Source organism: Dendroctonus ponderosae, unplaced genomic scaffold (assembly GCF_020466585.1).
Source record: "Dendroctonus ponderosae isolate FM_Combo_2020 unplaced genomic scaffold, Dpon_F_20191213v2 Dpon_F_20191213_4, whole genome shotgun sequence".
Classification (NCBI taxonomy): domain Eukaryota; kingdom Metazoa; phylum Arthropoda; class Insecta; order Coleoptera; family Curculionidae; genus Dendroctonus; species Dendroctonus ponderosae.
Window position 1 is genome coordinate 9882292 of NW_026018611.1, and position 23513 is coordinate 9905804.

Consider the following 23513-nt stretch of genomic DNA (forward strand, 5'->3'; position numbering starts at 1 on the left):
TGAATTCTAATTGTGCCATAAGTTCCTTTGTTTCAAATATTACAGTTTATTAATAAGTATATTTAAAAACACTTTATTGAATTTTCCATGTTGCGGTAAATCTATTTGTACTATTTCAGATGAGTGACTTTCCCCGTCATTAACATTTTTACCAACTTTATATACAATAATTGTTAAAATAACAGAGCGATGCTTGCTTGGATTTCATTAAATATCTAACATAATTTACACTTTATTGTTTCATCGTTATATTAGCATAAATACTTTCCGTTCCCGTCTACTAATTGTAACTGCCTACATGATCAAAACCGACGATGATTTAAACAAGGTTAATAGCTAGGTGTTCAAAAGCCGAAATTTAAATCAGGCAAAGCCATTTACAAATTGCATCGGGTTTTATTTAGTTTGCAAAATAACTGCGTACATTTAATTCGCCTCATTTCCAAGTATACCATTGAATCATTATACTAACCAAGTTTTTAGTTTGGTGAATATTTATTATCTCCCCTATTTACAGAGTTTACGACTCGCTAATCGCACATAAACGGCTGATTGGTTCTGCAACATAATCTACCTTAATTTATTTAACAGCTTATTTACAACGCACCCTTTTCGACCTGACTGTTTCATCTTAAATAACACTCCCTGCTTAACTACTAATTCAGCAAAAAATTCTAGTTAATTTTTACAGTCATGCTCTTTGTAAATATGTGAACTGAACTTTTCCAAATCCCATGGCCGTTGTGTTATTTTTTACTTCGTATTTAAATTTTTCCTTTCATATTTTCTACTGAAGTTGTGTAGGTGTATGCTGCAAATTACCCATTTTATTATGGCTAATAATAAAACCCTATGGATTAACTCGGCAATGTCAATATTATCAATTTGAAGATATTGGTTTGTTTTATTATGTCACTTCAGTTTTTGGTGTCATCGATAATATTAAATTCATCTTTTTACAGCTTTTGGCAACTGGTTACTCTAAAAGGGTTTTCAATGCGAAGCTTCCGATTCAAAAAAATATATAAAACCATTTTTCTAAGAAAAATAATCTGTTGCTAATAATTAGCAACATTTCGTTCTTAATTTTCCAACAGTTATAAATAGTTTTCTATAATGCAGACAATAGAATATGATCCCTTTCTTCAAGAGAAACCAACTGAAATTTTATATCCCTCTTCTGTTAAGTGTAATGGAAACTTGCCTTGAAATAGATATTTCTTTAAATGGAAGAATAGTGTATATTCACTTGAGCATAATTGAGTGCAAATTCGTTTAAAAAATATTTATTATGTATTCATTCCAAACTATCGGCTTGAGGAAATGTCCTCATTGTTCACAAATTTAAATGTTAACTTTCACACGTGCAGTTTATAAGAAATTACTTTGTAAAACTTTTGAATAGGTTGAAAAGTCACTTGAAATGTGAATTTGATGCGGATTCAAGGAGTTAATAGAGAGTCTCAAAATTGCGCTTATTAAACCATAGAAAACCGATTTAATAGAGATGGAACGTTTTAATATATGTCCAATCAAAATTACCTAGATTAGGTACTTTGCTGGAAATGTGATAAACACTTTTTAGACAAAACAGCCAAATAATGGCAATTTGTGTGCATTTTACTGGCACATTTAAGATTTATCGTCGCTGGTATGAATGAAACTCAATAAAACATTTCTTAACGCTTGAAAATTCGCTGGTTCCTACCTATTTAAAAGCCATCGAAATAATAGATTTTTACTTTTCCTAACAAAATATGCACTTCAAAATTTTTTAGTACGTATTCGATTTTATTTTACCTAGAACTATTTCTCAGTCAAAAGTCCTCAATTTCTCAATAACATAAAGACCAGAAGGCCTTTCATCTATAAACCTTTAAAATTAAATAAAATATTTGCAATTTTCAACTAATTATAAAAAATATGCGTTATCATACAGCAAATTTAGAATTTGACTACTCATTTGAACTTTTCTGCATTTCCAAAATATGTACAAAACAAATATCTAAGTATATGAATATTTTTTATTTTGAGACTAGAGCAGAAACGTAGAGAATGAGAAGGTAAAGTACGTCGTCTTTGCTATGCACTTTTCTTTACTTCCATGTTAACAACCAACACGTTAGGAAGCAATAAATACATTTAGCTGTTTTATTCAGCTGTAAAAGTGTATATGGTCTATTCCATGAATGGCGCTATTCCACATAAAAAACTTTAGATATAAAATGCTTAAAATATAGAGTGAACGTTTCACACCAGTGGATTTCGTTACTGGAAAAAGTTAGTAGGAAAATTAGTTTTTGAGTTGAGTGAGTTAAATTGAACATGTTATTTTTTGCAGAAAACCGTTAGTTTGTCGCAGACAAAAACCTCTTTTCAATACGAAAATTGATCTTTTCAAAGTACTAAATATTTCAGATAAATTAAGTGGCACCACGTTGCCTTCGATTCACAAACGTAAATTAAATCATATTTTCCGATTCATTATTCAATGACCTTACTTTCATTATTCGTCATATTTATATGTCTTGCTTCATCGAGTTAGCAAAATCCATTCTCGAGCTAAAATTTTCCTATAATTCGAAATACCCACAAGTTCTCCTAGTAAAAAGCATTGGTGTTGGTGTAAATATTTCGATGTTCCTAAGATTAAGTCGTTGATTGAAGAAGATTTGTAAATGTTTAAAATTAAATTTTTTCCTGCCTTATGAAAATATTGAAAAAATTCTCTAGTTGATTTGGGTTTCAATCAACTGTTTATAGATAGCTTTCGAGGCAGATCCAGCTAAAAATGAGGAACAAACCGCATGCAAATGCATATAATTTTAAATTTACTACTAGTTTTTCTAAATTAGTTTGTAATGAGTAAACTTGTAAACTGTAATAATAACTATACTAAAAAGCGCTTGAAATTATGTCAAATAATACTGATATCCGAAAACAGTTAAAAACAAAGAAACCTCCACCTTAAATAGTTAATTAACTTGGCTTTAGATCCAAATATTGTTTCCCAAACATTGTGAGTGGATCACGCAGCAAAATGCGTCATCAATTTAGTAATTTTTAATGGATACATAAGATAAGCTTAGTCATTTGAGGGAAATATTGCGAACAACATCAAAGCTTTGTTTTAATTGACCAATCATGACTAAGAAACATTTCCGATATGTGGATCTGTTGGGTTTTTCGACTAATTTAATTGAAAATATATATACTTTATATGAAATAAATGTAATTAATTACCTTTTGTTGAACTCATATGCATTTGAACCAATTCAAAGGAAGTATTGTGAATTGTGAATATTGGGTATGGAAAACTCATTTAAATTGAAAATATGCATTAAAAAAAACTTACTTTTTTCTGTGATTATCTCATTTTAAGAAGAGCACTATCAGCAGAGTTCTGTTCAACAATAACAAAATATCAAATTTTACCCGGCACAGCGTTTTTGGAAATAGTCTATGAAAATCAACGACTGGCGAGCGACTGGCGCAATATTTACAACTGACGTTGGTTAAGACTGGGCGCTTGATGGTACAAAATCCATGATCGTCAGTTCCATTGCGTTCTCTTCGGCAACTCGTTTTAATTGGGTTGGTGGAATTAAATAAATTTGTTGTAATATTGCGCTTTTGCAGTTCAATGCTTCAAATAATCGTTACCAGTGTTATTGATTCAATCTCAATCCAGGTGCCAAGGTAAACGTGACTTTACACTGCAGACGAGGGATTTTAGAATGAAAATGTTTTTGGAATGAGGAAATATAACCTTTTTTTTATCTAAAAATGCTTTTAGTAATTGAACAATGTTTCTGCAAATGAATGTTATTAAGAAAACATCAAGATACGAAAAATGTTTAAAAGTCCACCTCTATTAGATGCAACGTTTTTTTAATGTTAGTAGCTTAAGAGTGTTTCAAACACCAGACACAAATAGATTTACAAGTTTGACTAAATTGAACAAATAAAAATAAATTTTGGTTATAAAGAAAAAAAAGGTTTGAATGAAACCTTCATTGATCAATCAAATGATAATTAATTTCTCAAAAAATATGCTTTCCTTTAATTGATATCCAGATGTGAAGTCAAATAAAGCAAACCCGAAGAATCAGATATGCTGTCTCTTTGGTCATTTTTAACTTTTGACTCTTTCTCGGTTCCTTAATTAACGAAATTTATGATGTCAGTGTACTTCTGGGTCATGTTAAGATAATTTATCATATCTTTAAGCAAGGCTTTCATCACGCAAACTTCTTGGCACGTTTTCCGTTACAAATAATATAGCTAATTATACTCATCTACCTAAAGGAAATATCTCACAATTAAAAGAATCAATAGCTAAAGCTGAACATTTTAAGATATGCTAAATTCGCTTCTCTGCAGAATTTATTCTTTGCTTAATCAGCTTTCCTTGCCTGTAACAACATTAAGGAGAACATTAAATGCGTTACTACTGCAGCCATTATAATGAGTGTTATTTCGCAAACCTATTCTGATATGACGGTATTGGAATTTGTTAATTTTTCGTTTTGCTGGGAGAATCAAAGTGAACTTAGAAGACCCAGATGATTGATGATAATCTCAATGAAAGGGATTCACATTTGATTTTTATTTACCTTTTTATTGTTTATTATTCGTATGTAATTGCAAGAATCTTCGTAAGAATTGTAATTGAATTGCAAAGTCATCGTGGACATTTGACGATTTTGTACTACGCAAATATGTATAAACAAACGCCCAACTTTCCAAACAAAACTGGCAATTTTTTACCACTATGCATAATGACACTTTAATTTCGCAAATACAAAAAAAATATATTTATTTTAAAAAGAGTACCTCCTATCAATTAAACGCAGCGATTCCCAGGTACAACATACATTTTTCAAACTCACTATAGGTATAATTACTTATACTTTTCCATTTCTTTCTTATACTTTGCCATTTCAAGATATATTGTTAATAGCAAAATATTTAAAAAACGCATTAACATTAATTAGTTGTTCATTCCGTGGTTATTTTACTTATAAAATTAACAACAAGCAATTTGTTTTTAGCATATAAAACTATAAGACCGAAAATACCGAAAAGACCAAAAATAAGATTTTTTAAATCCAAATTAACTGTTTTCGCTCCCGTGAGTGTGTGTGTTTTTTTCTCACCATCCATGCTGCGATTAAATCAAGGATATATGCCCTGCCATAAAAGGTTCCTCAATAAAGAAAAACATTTTTATGGCAATTAATTGCTTGATATCCAATTAATGTTCCCCTTCAGACATTTTTTATGGATTTCTATTATTTTCTTGTTCCCGTCTACGTGCGGAGATGATCGTAACCATTTGTACCGCTAATTTGTAATTCATTAATTAAACCATGCGCTATTTCGGACATATTTGAATAGTGCCTTAAAAATCCAAACGCGTTTTTTATGCAAAATTTAACCCGTTTCAGAGAAAAAAAGACTTTTAACCAAATGAAACCTGACCACATTCCAAAAACACGCGCGTTTTATTAATTTTATCAATATTTAATTTGCAAACCGCTTGTGTCCTTGGCGACCCAAATGATGCAAAATATATCCGGAAGGCACTCTAGAAACCCATAACTTTAAAGCTGTTAAATTAATAAAAAAAACCAAATAAATTATACCACAAAAACACATGTTAATTAGACGGACAATTAACGTTCAACATGTTTTACTCACATTCAACTTGAAACCCGGAAAAAATCAAGACCTATTAGGTACCTACACATGAGATTTTGCGTGCAAAATATGAAGCCTAAATAATAATATTCAGGAATTCCCCGACTAAATAAAAACATCGCAATTGAAACTTAAATCTATTTTTCCGATATTTCTCATAAATAATAGAACGATTTGGAATGCTTATTTGTCGGATCAATAAATGAGTTTTGCAAAATCACTTTGAATACCGTACACCGAATAGTAGAAATCCAACTGCAAATATCAATTTGTACGGAAAAGTATGTGGAAATGTTATTTTTGTAAAGAAAAATTGGCTAAATATATTGAAGAAATGAAATAAAGCCATACCATTAGATACACAAATTTGTTCAGAACTTCAAGTTTTCAAAAAGATTTTGCCACCTTCACCTAAAAAATCACACAAAATTATCAATAGCAATAATAATATTAATAGTTGATTTATTTTATTTTTTTCACTATTTTCTATTAACGAATTAATAACTCACGTGTATCGTAAATTCTTTATTTATTTCCTTCTTTCCACGCGTCTATCGTGCCCCTGAAATATTCCCATTTTAAGTCAATAATTTTAATCTTTTTCTTATTTTTCTTTGTCAGTTTAAGTTTCGAGTCTTAAAAAATCCTCAATATTTTTGTACTTGTAAATTTCATTTTATTTATCACAAACGAAAGTTAATGTTCAGGGTAGAAACAAAATTGAATCACTTGTCTGGTAATACATTTCTCTTGTGTTTAGGTTCAAAATTTAAAAAAATCGAATTCATTAATTAAGCAAACCTAAGTGGCACCAGGAAACATGCATACAGCGAACCAAATAGTGTCAAATTTTGAAAAAGTCAACAACTCAATTCATTAAGCAACAAATATGTAAATGTAAGACTCAAGGGAAATTAAAATTAGCTTGCAAAAACGTTACAAAGAACTACGAAGCGGAAATTGTTATAGCCGATTCTTTGGAGTTCTGATAATTCGCACGAAAGCTGTTCCACACCTAGGCTTTTCACAATATTTAATCGCCTTCAATCTTCAATCATATATTTTCAAAGAAAATGTTAAATGTAGGTTTGTATGTATATCATGTACCGTTCGTTCCCTTTGCTGTTGGTAATAATTTGCAACTTCAAACGAAGAAGTATAATTTGCACATTGGACGGTTAATGCCTTAACGGGACCTTAAACTGCCACACTGACCTCGATTTGCCGTAGTGAAACCATGATGACCTTTATTACTTCGTTTGTATTATATTGAATATTCCGCAGGTCAGGTTTTTTGTGATTTATAGAGGTGTATCCGTTAAACGATAAGAAATCTCAATTTTTAATTCAAGGTATTCGCTAAAATGCGGCAACGCTTTTTTCTTAAAGACCACATATGATGTCTAGTCTACTTTTGAGAATATGTATACTGTCGTAAATATTCAAGAATTTGTATATCTAATATCTTCTAAAGGTGCTTAAAAGGATACATGCTTTTCTGGTTATTTTTCTATTCTTGAAGTTGACTTCATCAAAGACACAGCAGCAAATTGCGATTTTTGAATATTTTGTGAACATTCTTTATTTGGTTTTACAACTGATCGTGCAAAAATAGTTTTAACCAGCTGATCGCATCTGTGCTGAACGGATTGGAACATGTTATTTCAAGTTCTGGTGCCTGTTAAATGTGACTATTGAGGGCGAGGTTCTTCTGCTGGTTGTCATTGCAAACCTTCACGGATTCAGCTCAATGATTGTTTTTTACATTATCAGAAAACAAAGCAATTTATTTAAAGTCTGGGATTCCTACCAAATGTTTTAAGTTCTTATTATTCATACTGTTAAATTGTTGTTAAAACACTTTGTTTTTGTAGGAAGGCCAGTGATATAATTTCACGACGTTTCAATAAACAAACTTCACTTTTCAATATTAAAACATCAATCTTCGAGTGAAAAAAAAATTGCACTAACACGTTTAAGGCAACAATTAAGAAATATAGTGTTTTAATTAATACAAAAAGACATAGTTATTTTCTGTGCTCATTTACGTCAAAGTAAGGGATAAAAGCAGTAATTTTGCTTATGCGCTAAATTAAGAACCATAAGACAGCCAAGCAAGTCAAACATGTCCTCTTGTTTTCGTTTTTTTAAACGAAGTTAATAATTTATTTTTGGTTTCATTGACCATGGTTTCTTAAGTACATTTATACGTAAACGTTAAGAAGATGAATAAGGCCAACTGGTTTCCAAAACTGTATGCGGTTCATTTCGCACTTCACGTAAAGTAATTAATCATCTTGTTAGCATTTCAAATTATTGTTCCTTTCCCTTTAGATGCAATTTTCTAAAGATTTCGACCTTCATCATTAAAAAATGTGTTTTATTAAGGGAATATGCAATAATGAGATTACTTTGCATGGTTTAGAGACATGTAATCTTTAGGAAGTTAACATAAGTTAAAAAACATAAGTAAAACACGAGTATAGAAATATAAAAACAAATATAAAAAACACGAGTATAGAAAAATAGAAAATGCATTTATGTAGCAAACTTTTAATTGCAAATTAGATTGCATTGCGTACAAAATATATAATGCACGTTAAAAATATATATTGTGTGGGATTATTTGCGTTAAACGTTTTTCCCGTTTCGCCCGTCTTTCCTAAAGTAACTAAACACATTAAACAACCATTTGTTTCACAATTAAATATTGGTTATTAGATTACTTGACTATTTACGTTATTGAATTTAAAGTTTTAGGTACTGCATGAAAAATTGATTTTTTTTTCTCATTTCCTCATTTTCTTGATTTATTTATTTTTTATCTAAAAGATTTATTTAAAAATTGATTAATAACACTCATAACTAAATTAAAAAAATTGATTTTTTTCTCATTTCCTCATTTTCTTGATTTATTTATTTTTTGTCTAAAAGATTTATTTAAAAATTAATTAATAACACTCATATAAGGATAACCCAAAATTTCACACTGAAAAATTCCATAGTAAGGATTCAAGATAATAATAATTATAAGTAATAAAGAAATGAGGTCATATTAGTAAATTTTAACCAAATTTCAATACTATTTTTTTTATCTCATTCACTGTTGGACTTAATAACACTGAATTTGTAACAAAACAAATTTAAAAACATGTGCCGTCACGGTTCGTCTATCAAGATCTGAGAATATATGAAAGTTAGACATTTTGCTATGAGCTTAACACCACCACTGTGAGACAAGAATAACCATACAGAAACGACTTTTCTGTATCCATTATCACTTCTATCGCTGAAGCTTTCGGTAAAACATTGAAAAGGTTAAATTTATTTAAATAATTTAAATTAAATCTCAAATTTTTACATAGCTAACCTTTTTCGGATAACATGTCAAATCGCTGTATAATTGAATATAGAATGTAGATAGATGAAATCCGAAGCGCTTGACGAGATTTCATTGATGAGATCACTCGGTGATCAGATTTTCGTAAAACAAACTTTTAATTTTTTAAATTATTTAATCTTATTTAATTAATTCAAATTGTTAAGAGCTTTAAATATCACTGCATTCGCTTCGTAGTGCAATTTATGTATTTTTATACCTTTATGGCCATAAAAATTACTTTCCCACATATGGCAGCAAAACATGCAAACCGATCTATAATTTTCTCTGATTTTTAAATTGAGCAACTTTTCTAGTTAAGTTGTTTCCTGGTAAATAGATAAATACATGATAGAAACAGCATAATTATGTACAAAATACACATACACGTTGGTCTATATAGGAAATTAGGCAATTTTCTAAATGGTTTGATACAGTTAGTAACAGCAATTCTCAATAAATTGTGGCGTATTATTAGGATAAATTGTAACGAACAACTCAATAATGACGGATTTGATTCATTTTTTCCTTGCTTTAAAACATTGAATTTTTTATTGTCAGTTGAATCTCGTATTTCCTATCAACTTAGAACATACATGTCTGTTAATGGAAGGAAATACGCCAGATTAAATATGAACGATTTAAATACATTTATAAATCATTTTTACATTAAAAGCCATAATTTTAGTATTGAAAGATAATATTCACAATATTTAACAGAATAGAGACAGATGCTTTGTTTTGTCGAAAAAATCCGGCGATGTTTACTTAGCAAATATAAAAAAACAGGTTTGTTGCACCGCTGACTTAATGTAAATAAACCGGATTTATTGGATATTCAAATTGTTTTGTTTAGTATAATCGCACTAGAAGCAACTCAAAATATACTTTAATGGAGTGATATAGTTGCAATAATTCTTCATGTAAAATAACGGGAAAACAAACAAATAATGTGAAAGTGGAAGCTGATACAGTACTTTGCAGAAGAAGACATGACAAGCGCAGAGTTGTTCTCAAAATTGGTATGTGTTTTCAAAATAATAATTCTACTTGCTCTTAAATGGTATGTTTCTTTGTCCCTTTGCATTAAGTTTAGTGGCTACCCAAATTGCGTTGGTTTTATACTGTGCCTCTGCTTTATTCTGGATATTACCGTATATTTATTAAGAAATTAACTAATTCCTGATAAAATACATGCGTAGGTGGTAAGAGGTGGATGAAATAATATTAGAATTTAATAGTTGGTCATAAATCAGAATTTATTTAGGGGAAATAAAGGTGGCAAACAACAGTTATTCAATAGCGAATTAAGCGAACTTTCACCTTCCGTATATTTACACTGAGCAGTTGCAAACAATGTGTTTGTTTTAATGGATTTCAGTGGAGAGTCTTGACCTTACAGTTTCAATTTCTTCATGAACAGTTATGTTTTGTTGCTCAGTAATAAACCAGTGGATCAAAACAATTAAGGATATCTACACTTAACTATCGTAATTTGCTACATTCTCAGCATGCACTTTTAATGTTCTGGTTCTATAAATATTGATTTGTAGAATGCTCATTTTGCTCTCTGATATCTCCTAATTATCTAATTGCACAAACTTATGACAAGATAAAAAGCAAAATATGTTTAAAATTTTGTCGATGAAAGCAGTGAAATGCCAAACATAATTTAATCCCGACTACATTATTAAATATTGTTGTTAGCAAGTACCATTATGTGAAAGCAATGTCATACTTTCTTTCCGATTTCCCGTGCACACATTTAAACGGCACATTATATAACAACTTTCTTTAAATGTTGCCTAATGATTACACAACTATTAGAGTCTCGTTTATAACATTATGATGCAAGGAGCAAAGACCCCATAGTTGGTAAATTCTTCCGAACGACATACATTTTTAAATTTACTCTTGACGCATTAGTTAGTTTACTAAATTATGCAGGAGTTTACTAAATTATGTAATATTGCGTTTTGATTGGGTCAATCCAACTACCAGGAAATAATTTGATATTAGTGAAAAATGCATTAAATGGAAAAAAATATATATTGCAACATACGGCAAAGGTGAATATTTATTATTAATATTAAATTATTTTTGCTTAAATAACGAAGTATGTAACATCATATAATACATACTCTTTCTATGAAGACGAACTATCGTTTTAAAAAATGTTTGCATCAAAATTTGGTTATGACAAATGTTAGCTAAGAGTCGTTTAAACAAATAATGCATTTGGCTATTAGAGCACCTACCTTATTTTAAAAAATATTACTAAAAAATAATGAAGAAAATCGAAAACATTTTAACAACAAAGATGTTAAAAACTTTTTAACTGTTGCTTTTCATTAAGTAATTGCATTTAACTTTGACATGACGTATACAGAGGGATCCAAAAATGCCGCCTTCAATTATTACTATTTTTATAATTCTTTCAATGAAAATTGTTTATACAACGTCCTTAAATGTTGTGTCTCGCACGTTAAATATACTTCTTGTAATTTTTTATTTTTACAATATTTTTAATCCATTCAATATATAGGTTTTTGCTTAACAACTTAGTTTTGAAACTTTTTCGAGTGAAACTCATAAAGTTTCGCCCTGGAAAAAAAGCTCATCTAGTATTTAATTTCATATAATGATTGATTAGTGGAACATCTGTTAGAATGTTTATGGAAATAAATAGGCTTTAAATTATAATTATCTGGATTGGACATAAAAAATATCGCACTATGAATTAGCAACAGACAGCGTTTTGGATCAAGACTTAGCACTTGGTGCAATGTTAGATAATTAATCCGTGGATGATAATGAACCGTTTTTTATTCTTCTAACCTCGTGCATTTTCTTGCATATTTACTTACTGTACTTGTATTTATAATGCTAAAATTCACATTTACCTTATTACTTATTTCTAAGCTAAATAAGCCCTCGAATATTTACCAGTAATAATTAGCTACTTATGAAGACAATAAAACATCTTTATACATTCGAACTATTCCGTACTCTTTTTGAAAAGATGTCTGGAAGATTTTTCTGGCATTCAATTCACTATAATGGCGATTATTTACCTACATGTCTGCATGAGCACAAAAATGAATCGATATTTATTGCAACAAATAGTCCGAAACATCTTTCATCATGTATTATCCAATATGGATAATACATAATATTTTTTTATGCCTTGATTGATTGTATGCACTGAAGAACCAATAAAAATTATTCGATTAGTTCTTAAGTACAGGCGTGTTTCGGATATTAAATCCCTAATACCCATAAGAGTTTTTTCAATCGGCATTGACTATATTTTCGTGAATTATATATTTCTTACGTTGAAAAAATTAAAAAATACATAGTCGCATTAAAATTTAAAAAACTATTTTGGTCACTACTATTGGATACACCGGATCATTAAGTGTTTATCTTTAACGGTTGACCTTCTGTGCATGTACAAATAAATGTCTGTACTGTTTCAAAACAACCTAATTTTAGTTTTGTTTAGTCTGATTGACTCTAGGTGTGTTGATATTGACACCAAATATACCAATCTTTCTAATACCAGAATCAAATAAAAAAATCTGGAATCTAAGAGCAAATGCGATCTTTTTCAACTTGCATTTCTTTCTCAATATACGTGAACACCACAACATACAGAAATAGACGAATAAAACAATTTACTATAATAATTTACTGAATTATACAGAATGAGTCGGTTTATAAGTACTATCAGAACGATGATTATCCGACGAGATTAGGTTGAATATGTTCAATATGGATCACAAGTTTATTTAATTTATTTTGTCGTTTGTGCTACAATTATTTGTTGATATTGATTTTAAAATAAAAAATTGCCACAAAAACGTAACAACCGATTATTTCAGAAACCGTTAAGAATTGGATTAAACCATATGGGTTCACTCGGCGCATTTGATCTCCTGAACGCATTTCCAAAATATTTCTCTTTCCTTCCAAAACACCCTGTACGTCGGGAAAAAATAAAGAAACTTCCTGAAGAAGCTTTCCAGCTTTGTATAGTATTATCCTCACAGCTTCTATATTGTTTGTATTTTTTTGTCATCATTTTAACCCCGGTTTTCTGCGATAGATCACAAGTTTTAACATAATATACACGATTTGGAAACATATAAGCTGATATTGTTTCGGAGGAAAAGCTCTCTTTTGCCTTTTAGATGTTTTTATCGTGCATAACTGGCCGCTTTTCCAATCAATTCGAGATCCACCTTCAACTTGAAAGTTTGACCCTTTTATTTATATCGTAACTGCAATTGCTTTCGAGTAATTTGAGATCGTTTCTGAATTTAATACTTCTTCTAACAACATACCGACAAACTTTGCGTGGTAGAGAACATGAAAACAAGCATTTCTGCTTTTCCAAAAGATACCGCCGAACGTAGCATTTTCTATATACAATGGTGTTGAACTTAAAATATTTATTTCGTTCTTTGCTCGAAGGAAACTCTTGCTCTCTATAAATAACAGTTATATTTTAGCACTTAACAACATTAATAACACATTGATTAAAAAGTGGTTCTTAGTTTATTTGGGTTCAATAGTAGAAGTGACAAACTTCACCCATCGTTCTAATACTTTTATTTGCTTCGCAAATTTCGAAAACATTGGCAGATACAAAATAAATCAAGGAGACAAGGAATTTTCTAAATTGAATAGCAAAATTAGAAAAATGTAGCTAGACTTTTTTAGACGTTTATAAGAAGTGATAAAAGTGACCACAAAGAAAATATCGCCCTGTTTGCCTGCAGTTACAGTGACAGGTTGTAAATTTAATTCGTCCTAAAACGTTACTAAATTAACCGCAGAAATAAAATCGTTTCAAACAAACGATCAGTGACGTACAAATAAAAATTCTGAATAGTAAAAGAGAGTCTCTGATCTCTAACCAACAATCGCGCTGTTTCCAAATAACGGACGTATGTTGGACCGTGGACCCTCACAAGTAGTATAATCTAAAATGAGGAATAAATTATCCCAAAAATTATAACAGATGTGTGGAAAAAATCAAAGGAATTTTTAAGTTTTTAATCAGCCCTTCGTGTTCCAATTTAACAATATGCTCCTCTTATAAATGGAATCTAACATTTTTCCAACTCCAAGAAAAATTGCTTGCAAAAAGATTTTCTCTAAGGTGAAATTCAAGCATATGAAATTACGAATGTGTGGGCAAAAAAAATTTTTAAAAATTGCTATAAAAATGTCAGTAAGTAGCTAAATAAAAAAATGTAATCGTTTATCCTTGTCTATAATTTGAACAAATAGGTCCTCTGTGAATATGCCGAGTCAAGTTCCTTTCCCATTCTTGAATATGCAAGTATTTATTTTGATAACGAAAATAAAAAATCCTAAGAAAAATTATCAACTAGAGAAAAGTGAGGCGGCCCAAAATCACTGATCTTCTTAAGGAATCATTCATAGATCTGAAGATGTTCAGAAACCCTCAGAAGGCCGATCGAGAAACACAAAAACCTCAAACCTAGTTAATTTTCTAAGCAGCGGAAACAAAACTGAAAACAAACGAACACTACTACTTAATTTGTTGAAAATTTAACTTCTTTTGGATCCAAATCAAGTACTTTAACCAATATTCTGACTGTCTGTCAATTATTGTGATGCCAAAAAATTATAAACAAAACATTCAAAACAATATTCACAGAACACAAAATGTATATTTTCAGCTGTGAACTAACTATAACATAAACAGTAACAGATGTGAGCGAACCAGGTGAATGAAAAGTAAAAGCGGTATTGCATAACTTAACAGGCTATGAAATAAACATAAAAATAGTAATTAATTACTTACCCAAGACGATGACTGTCTGCAAGTAAATATTGTTCATCACTGTCAACTGAACATGCAATTTTTAAACAATATTTGAGACTAACAGCACATTCTTGTTTAGGGTTTCAGCAATGCAATATACACAAACAATAACCATAACTAAACTGCGAACTAAAACCTAGTTTTTGTTGTTATTATTATCATTCATCTTCAATTTTGCTTCTCTGTTTTTGACAGCTGGTTTGATTCTGGATGCCCTCTGTTACTAAATGCGAATAAAACATCTTTACAGAAGTCTATCGATTCAAATTTGAAAGCAGAGTTCAGAAAATTTTCATAAAATTCTCGCCTTTTTGTAGAGAGCATTTGGAATCATTCGCCTTTATTTGTGACATGGTCAGTAACTTTATTTCCGATAGCTCTGCGATACCTCATTATAGGTTTTTACCTCCCAAAACTCTAGATACGATAATATTTGAAAAAATGTGTTTTACCTATTGTTTTTAACTTATATTTTCGAATGCGCTTCCTGTAACACACTCCACTTTAATTATATACAACCACGTTAGACGGCAATCGTTTATTAAGCTAACATTGTATCAAATTCTTGGATAAAAGGGTAAATATATTTTTAACTCTGAACAAGTTAAGCTCCTAGAGCAAGTGACAAGGTACATTTTGTCTTGACAACGTGCTGAATCGCAAGTTGCAGACACATCGATAATGTTCCTGTGCCATCTATGGCTGTAATAGAGAATTCAATGCAATTCACTTGAACCTGTCTAGAACTGCCACAATCGCAACTCATGTGGTTTGAATACGAAAGCGAGAAAATTTATTCAGAAAGCTCTAAATATCAATAAACAGTGTGGTTTAGTTGACTATTTTAAACTTCGGATAAAGTTTGCGTTAAATATCAACCAGCAAATGAATTAATTTCTTGATGATGAAGCAAAACAAGGTTATTTAGAAAATACAAAATTAAATCAGCACCAATTCTGAATGAACGGCTATGACTAGCTAATAATACTAAGAATAATTGAGGAACCAATGAATGCCTAAGGTAGACCGGCTAAACAGTTTCAAAGAAACATTTATAAAGGAGTAAGAGTAAAAAATAAAAAGACGAGCAAGAAGAACGGAAGCTGAAAAATTACGAGAAATAGAGAGAAGAATCAAGAGAGAAGTGGTGAATGCTTATAGGAGGAAACAAAAATAGGAGGAAATAAACACTTAAGCAATTAAAGAACTCAAAGCAAATCATCTAGAAGAGCCAGAAATAAAGTGAAATTAATTGCAATTGGGAACAGACCGACTCAATAAATGGAGAAAAACTTTATCGGGGGAGATCAGGCAACGGTAAAAGTTGTTTTCCGTGTCAATTTCCGGTGACTATTTTTTTTAACTGGAACTGTTGCTGTCTTTATACTACTTGCGTCTGTAGCGCGGTGGGGGAAGAAGAGTGGGGCAACAGATGCGCTGTGCGCTAATGCCAGTCTTCTTTGATACTTGACGCTTACAATCAGCGCGCTTCTATTTAATATCTACATATTTTTCCCACGTTCATATCAGGACACTTTGTTAATTTACTTTACATATTAATAGCTTTTTTATTATATCTTTATACTACGGGAATTTTGTTACGGTTCAAAATCACATCTATCTTTATAGCCGAGCAATTCTGTAATGATCTTTCAACTAAAAGTATTTAAAAACCCACAATTACAAAAAAGGTGACAAATTAAATTTTTACTTTAGTTTGGTTACATGTGATTTGTTTGTCATGTATTTATGTGCTGTCTAAGTTTTTGTTTAAAAATTTGCTCGATATTAGCTTTTATGTGTAGAGAACTGAAACAAGTCATTTTGATATAGTTTTATCTTCAAAATAGTTTATTTTTAATGGTATTTTATCAATATTTTTACTGGTACAATGTGTACACACGAGAAAGGGAATATAAAATCTCGATTAAGATTTTTTTGATTGACAACCTGGTTTTTATTTACATCAAAGTTATTACAAAATTCAATGTTGTGTCTGGACTGATTTAAAAATGTCTTACGCAAAGCATTTCTTTTTAAAGATGAACAAATAATACACTCACTTAGAAACATTACTAGTTTTTTTGGTTTTTCAGAAATTGATCAATTTATTTGAAACCTTAGGAAACTGATTTAACAGTAACATTCTATGCGATATATTAAAAACATTTTCAACATTAGTAGCACAGATTAAAACATTTTTACTCTCATATACATTGGTTGTTTTCTAGTATTCTAGTTTGCAGAAAAAATAATAAAATTAAATTAAGTTGAAAAGATTGCAGGTGTGGGACACTAATAAAATAGAACGTAATAATGCCGCAACTTACAAAGTCGTTTAGTTAGAATTTAAAATTTAACATACTTTACACAACTTTACTTATTTTTAGGCATTACTAATGATGTTGATTTCTAGACAATTGTAAGGTGTAAACGAGATTGCTTCGGGATAAAAATTTTAATTGATTTTGTTTCGACATATTCCTCTAGTTTTGAACAAAGTCTAAATATTTCCTGATTCCTGTCAGTATTTTCAATACTTACTTTACTCCAATTGATTCTCTGTACAATCGTATTATTTTAATTTCAAAAATCCTCCTTGGGTAAGCATATTTCTGCAGCTTGTTAACCCGTAAAGTGGCGCTTGGACTTGTTGCGACTGAAAAATATATTAGAAGAGTTTTAACGTTAGAGTAATGTTCCCTATAGTGGCGACAAAAGGCTGGTATTGATCCATGAACAGAAGACAAGAAATCTGCTTTATATTTGCAACAGGACCCTTCCATTTGAATTATTGATTGGATATAATTCTTCTGAGCACCGCTGTAGTTTCCATGAATATCGGCCGCATGACTATTTACTTTTGAATTATGTTTTACTCCTTTTGCTCGTTTTGATAATAAACGCTAAAATATTTAGCTGGTTATCAATTAAAAAAAAGCCAATGTCAAACGAATTTTAAGAAAAATATTTTAAGCAAAGTACACATTTCTGCTATTAAAATCTCATTCAGGGATTAGATCTTCTTCAGGAAAAACATATGTAAAAACACCGAAAAATGCTTTGCCGTGGATGATATTAAAAACAAAACAATTATATATTTAGGTGTGGAAACATCTTAACTTGAAGCAGAAGAAAGAGCTTGAAAAAGCTTGAAGTAGCTCAGTACAATGTAGTAATACAATTGTTTCAAGAAATGTATCAAAGTTTATTTCTTCAAATACCCGTATTACGAAACCGTGAAAAACGAGCTGATATCTCCATAACTATAGAGGTCCAAAATTTTTTGAAATAATTGAAATGCATCATGTTATTCTTGGAAATGGACAGGGTAAAGTTCTAGACCCTTTAGTTTCATTAAAGATGTTATTCCAAACTTTAAATGGAAACACTTAAATGGCAAAATGATACAGCATTCAATCGACATGCGGGCTATTAGCTGTTATTTGTAAGCGTTCCCCCCATTTTGAATCTCCTGGGCTATTAGAGTCCCATTATAATAGTAAATGAATGGCCATTAGTCTCTTTAGGAGAAGGAACGCAAAAAATCCTGCTTTCTTAGGGGAACGACTGGCACATCAATCAGAAATGGTAATTTACATTTTCGGATAAAAGGGACACTTTGAATCCATCAAAAAATTAACATTTTCTCACAATATCAACATCATCGTCACTTCAAAACCGGTATTTTCAACAATTCCATTTTCGTTATTTTTACATAAAATTTTAAATGTGAAGAAGTCTTGCTCGTAATTTTCTAATCCATATCGACATACTTCGTAGCTAAATTTTCCTATTAAAAGTTCAATCAATTCTATTTCTACGAAGTCTTCCTTTAACGGTAATAAAATTCAGTTACTTTTAGCTTTTGGCAACATCTTATGCCTATTTTCGCTCATTTACCTATCATTTAGTACCGTTGTGTCCATGTTAATTTTCCAATTTGCTTCAAATATATTTGCTTCTATCTGGAAAATTTCAGTTGACCTCCTTCAATGCAACTTTTCTTTTTGCAACTTTGTCTCCCACTCGCCACGTTTTAAAAGGGGGAGAAGAAAGTATATTCGCTCAACGACAAAAGAAAATCATTTATCAACTCCAATTTAGTCTCTTAAATTTGGCACTTGTAATTCTAAAGGACGAATTTTAAAGTATAATTCCATTTGGGCCATTTTGAAATTAAGGAACGTGAATAAAATATTCGAAAGGAAACTTTAGCTTGGCGGACTTCACAAATTTTTTTCGGTATGTTTACTTTATTTCATTTGGTTCATTTATTGGACAATAAACCGAAATTATTATTATTATTATACTGTAATAAAGTTCATATATCGATGAACTAAATTACAATGAATTTAAACAAAAAAAAACATTTTAAATAAAAAGTGCATGCTAATCAATTGACCCTCTTAAGGACTTATAATTCCCAGCCCCTTTCAAATAAGTTTTTCGCTCCCCTCTTTCGAGTTTTTCTTATAATGGGACCTGTCAGAATCAGCCCGGGTGAAAAATGAAGAAAATTAAACTGTGATTTTTCAGAGTTTTCCCTCGAGACGCGAAAAGAGTTTCGCAATTTTCTTAATTTCAAACCATTTTTCTTTCTTTTGGAGAATAAGGCCTTAGAACATTGTTTGCAGTTGGATAAGGGAGTCATGGAACGCTATATATTGCGTTATTTACTATCTACCACTGCCGTATAAATCTGGTTTAGAATTTATGATTTATAAATATATTTTCTATACATTTTTTCCATTAATTATATATACGTAGTAGATGGAAGATCTGAATTTACAGTCCGTTATTCAATTGAAATCTGAAATATTTTCCAACTTGACGCCGGATTTCAGTCAATACTATACAAAATTGATTTTAAAAAACGATAATTTTACCAGTATATTTGCACTAAAAAGTCACATGAAATTTGTTTTGCTGTAAAACAGATGTTCCAAATACATTTTATTAACTTACTAAAGTAAGCCTAAGCTAGATTCGAAACACTAACCAACTTAGTTCATCTTGCTGTTATAAAGCAACGCATAAATTCATCAGCATTCGCATTTAAAAGTTTTATAAATCGGAAAATGAAAAAGAAGTAAAACTGTTTGGAAGGGAACTTTTGAAGAAGTTCCGTTAAGCGTTGAAAAACTATTAAAAGAAAAGTTGCCAAGTTTAAATTAATCCGGCGTAAAAACCGATAACTCCTTAAAATTGCGATGGAGATTTTTGAATTATATTAGCCCTGTTCATTAGAAATATAACCGAGTTTAAATTATGCCGACTTTGGAACTCATGCAGTTTGTTTCAGAAATAAAAATTTCGAGAATTTTACACATAGTTCTGTCGGCACAAAAATATATACAAACTTACACAACATTTCATCAATTCTTAGCACAAACTATTGAAAACCTATCAGTAAAGAACTAACAAAGTACGTATATTTATGATACGGTCTTCTGATAGAGGGTGAATGTGATGGATGACAGCAAAACAATAGTTTTTTGAGAAATATTATACTGGAATACAATTAATGCCTAACAAATAAGAATTAAAATGAAATACATTCGAGTTAAAATATACTCCAAATAATACTTTTTAAAATTTTTCATAGTTACTATTAGGAAGCAAAACAACTAATAATAAACAGCAGCATTACAACCTTCAAATTAACTAAGAAACTTATAAAGATTTAAATTCTAAAGTGATAAAATATAGATCTTACTTTAAATTATGTTTGCTTCAATTTAGGCATTAGGAATGAAACAATATTGCTGAAATAAAGTTAACTATCGATTTTAAAGAGGGAAAAACACAATAATATTTGTAATTAAAAAAAATAGCATGATTCTCAGTGTTGTGTAATTTTACAGAATCAGTGCAATAGTAACTATATTTATGGAACCTTTTGTTAATGTAAATTCTGTAAAAAATATTTATTATACAGAAAAAAATGGTTGAAACAACAGAAGTGATATAACATAGAGCAATAATTTCCGGCAATTCTCACAAGAACTGACTGCACACAGCCATTTTAGCAATCTTTGCGTTACAACAGTACAAAAACAAATTTATTTACTAAAACTTTTTAATCAAGATTTTACGTTATGACACAGCACGAACCTAAAAGATTCAACTGAAAATTACTTTTTAACTTTAATTCCTTCGGTAATTATTCCCGAATTGCAAAACGACCAAAAAAAAATTGAATTGTCGATCGTCCACTTCTCGCAATTAAAGTTTTTAATGAGGCAGTCTTGTACTTTTCTCAAAGGCGAAAATTCCCTTTAAACTTTTTAATAGAAACTTAGTTCGTCTCGCCTTCTTTTTCAATGAGATGAATTTTAATTTCGCCTTCGGGGCTATAATAAAAGAAGTAGCGAATACTTCACTGTAACACATTTATTACAGAAATAGTATTATTAATTCAATAGGATGGATGAATTCACATTATTAGCAATTAGATGATAGCAATTAGACGCAGTTGCTAACTGTCCTATGTTGTGATCGCTTAGGTTTAAAACATGTTTTAGGACATTTTTCAATTATGTATATAGTTAATTTTTTATGCACATTGAAGCAAAACGTAAATGTTTTTAATTAGTAACAGAATATTAGGGAATATTTTTTTCAAATTTATATTTATCGGGCAGTTTGGATTCCTAATAATAGGACAGGGAAATTAATTTTTCCAAGAATATAATTTAGAATAAGTCTTTATTTTAATGATCAATTTGTGCTTCTTGCTATGTCCATTATGAAAATCCAGTTTTTAACAGAGGTTTAAAATATAGGTCGTGTGCAAATAACTTAAAAATACCATTCGTTGATTCAAATTTATTGGAAATTTTTCATATCATGTGCTTCTGTTTAACTAGGTATGTTTTCTTTGAATCAGGCCTTGAAAGGTAATATTTAATATTTTCTCAATTTGCAAAAGATCGCGTTAGACACTAGCCAGTTAAGGAGGAATATTTTAAGAGAACAACTTGAAGTGGAATACGGAATATATTAGTAGTCATATGAAAATATCTAGACGTTTAATTTCCATAATTCATGTTAAAAAATGAAAAACAGCTAATAAATTAACATAAAACTTGATTTTGTAGTAATTTTCGACTATTGCTTTTTACCGATTCTTCAGTTCTTATCATTTGTCTGTTGCAAAAGTTGTATGAAATGAAATGACCTAAACAACTGAAAATGTTACGTCAATATTTTAAAATAAATTATACTAACTAGTTATAAAACAAGAAGTGATAAGTTACGAAAGTTCTTTCTGTTGCAATAGAACAATGGAGAAATGTGCCGTAAAATACTAAAGTTGCCACATTATAACGATTCATTTTCAAAACGAAGTCAGCTATTTTATCGGCTTCTTAAAAATATTAAAATTAATTTATTTTATTATGGAAAGGAAAAGTTGGAGTTGAGTTACAAGATTCAATTATTTACATATCAGACTAAATAGAAATAGCAAAATAGCAAATAAGTTTGTACTTTTTTTTAGTTCAGTCAGTAATAATCAATTTAATTTTCATGAATTTTTCGTTCAACGTTACTGAGCGTTTCCCTATTATATCGTCCTCCTTTTGGAACATAAAATTCGGTTCGGGCTCATAAAATCAGGGCTACATTTTAGCCTATTATTTAACTATTTCCACATATTTGACTTAAATGAATTCAATTTCTTGCAGTGGCAGGATGATCGAAAAATTTACGTTCGTCAGGTGCTGAAAGCTACATTAAAGAACAACCTGAACAATTACACAACTTTTTGGATCAGTTATCAATTAAAATAGTATTTTTTAATGTTATATTGTTTAGTATGTCTCTTAATTTGATGCCCTTTTACGCATAATTCTTGCTTAATTTGATTTGTAAAAAATTGTAAATATTCATGTGATTGTTGCAACTTAAAATTGAGTCCAAGCATTTGGATTTGCCAAGCAATTGGGCAAGTTTTTACTTTTTTTTGTTTTTACGTAAGTTTTCCTAAAATATATTGGGATTAATATTTATTTACTCTCCAATCCAAGGCGTTAACTTTTGGAATTTAAAAAAAAGCCAAAATTAAATTTTATCTAATATAAATAGCTGTCAGTGCACTGTGGACTAAATACTTTTTCGAGAAATCACCTTAATATTAATTAAATGTCACTTTATTTCCTGCAAACAAATCCTAAAAAGCTTATCCAAGCCCCAACCGCCATTTTTGTAGCACCCCATTAAACGGGGTAGATACGAAGTAGCTTCAGCCTCTTAAAGAATGATAAGAATCCAGATAGAGAAAAGAGCATTTCTCTTAGATTATAACCTTAATCAATGGTGGATTTACGACAGTGGGAAAAAGGAAACTGGGAAATCTGATTTGGGCGGGGAAGATGCACTTGGCAGTAAATAGGGGGACAATTTTAATTTGTTGTCAGGTCCCACTCAATGCGAAAATGTGATATCTTTTCAATTAAATTGCTTTTACAAAAACACCCAAAATTTGCATTCTGATCAAAGAACTAACTACATTATTACAGAAAAGAAATAAGCAAATGATAAGTCTTATTAATTGGCGGAAGTTTA

The 23513-nt window shown here is 30.2% G+C and overlaps 1 protein-coding gene across 2 annotated transcripts in view; it reads right to left on the reverse strand.

Annotated features, from left to right (window-relative positions):
• LOC109546442 (ATP-binding cassette sub-family D member) overlaps positions 1–15144 on the reverse strand; it is a 31464-nt gene extending 16320 nt beyond the window's left edge. The window contains exon 1 of one of the 2 annotated variants that reach the window (XM_019917400.2): positions 14922–15144. The gene's annotated coding sequence lies outside the window, so the exon portion shown is untranslated. Of the gene's footprint in view, positions 1–3355; positions 3554–14921 lie in introns of those variants that run through there. The other variant, XM_019917401.2, reaches the window with a different exon arrangement.
• Positions 15145–23513: the final 8369 nt, after the last annotated feature.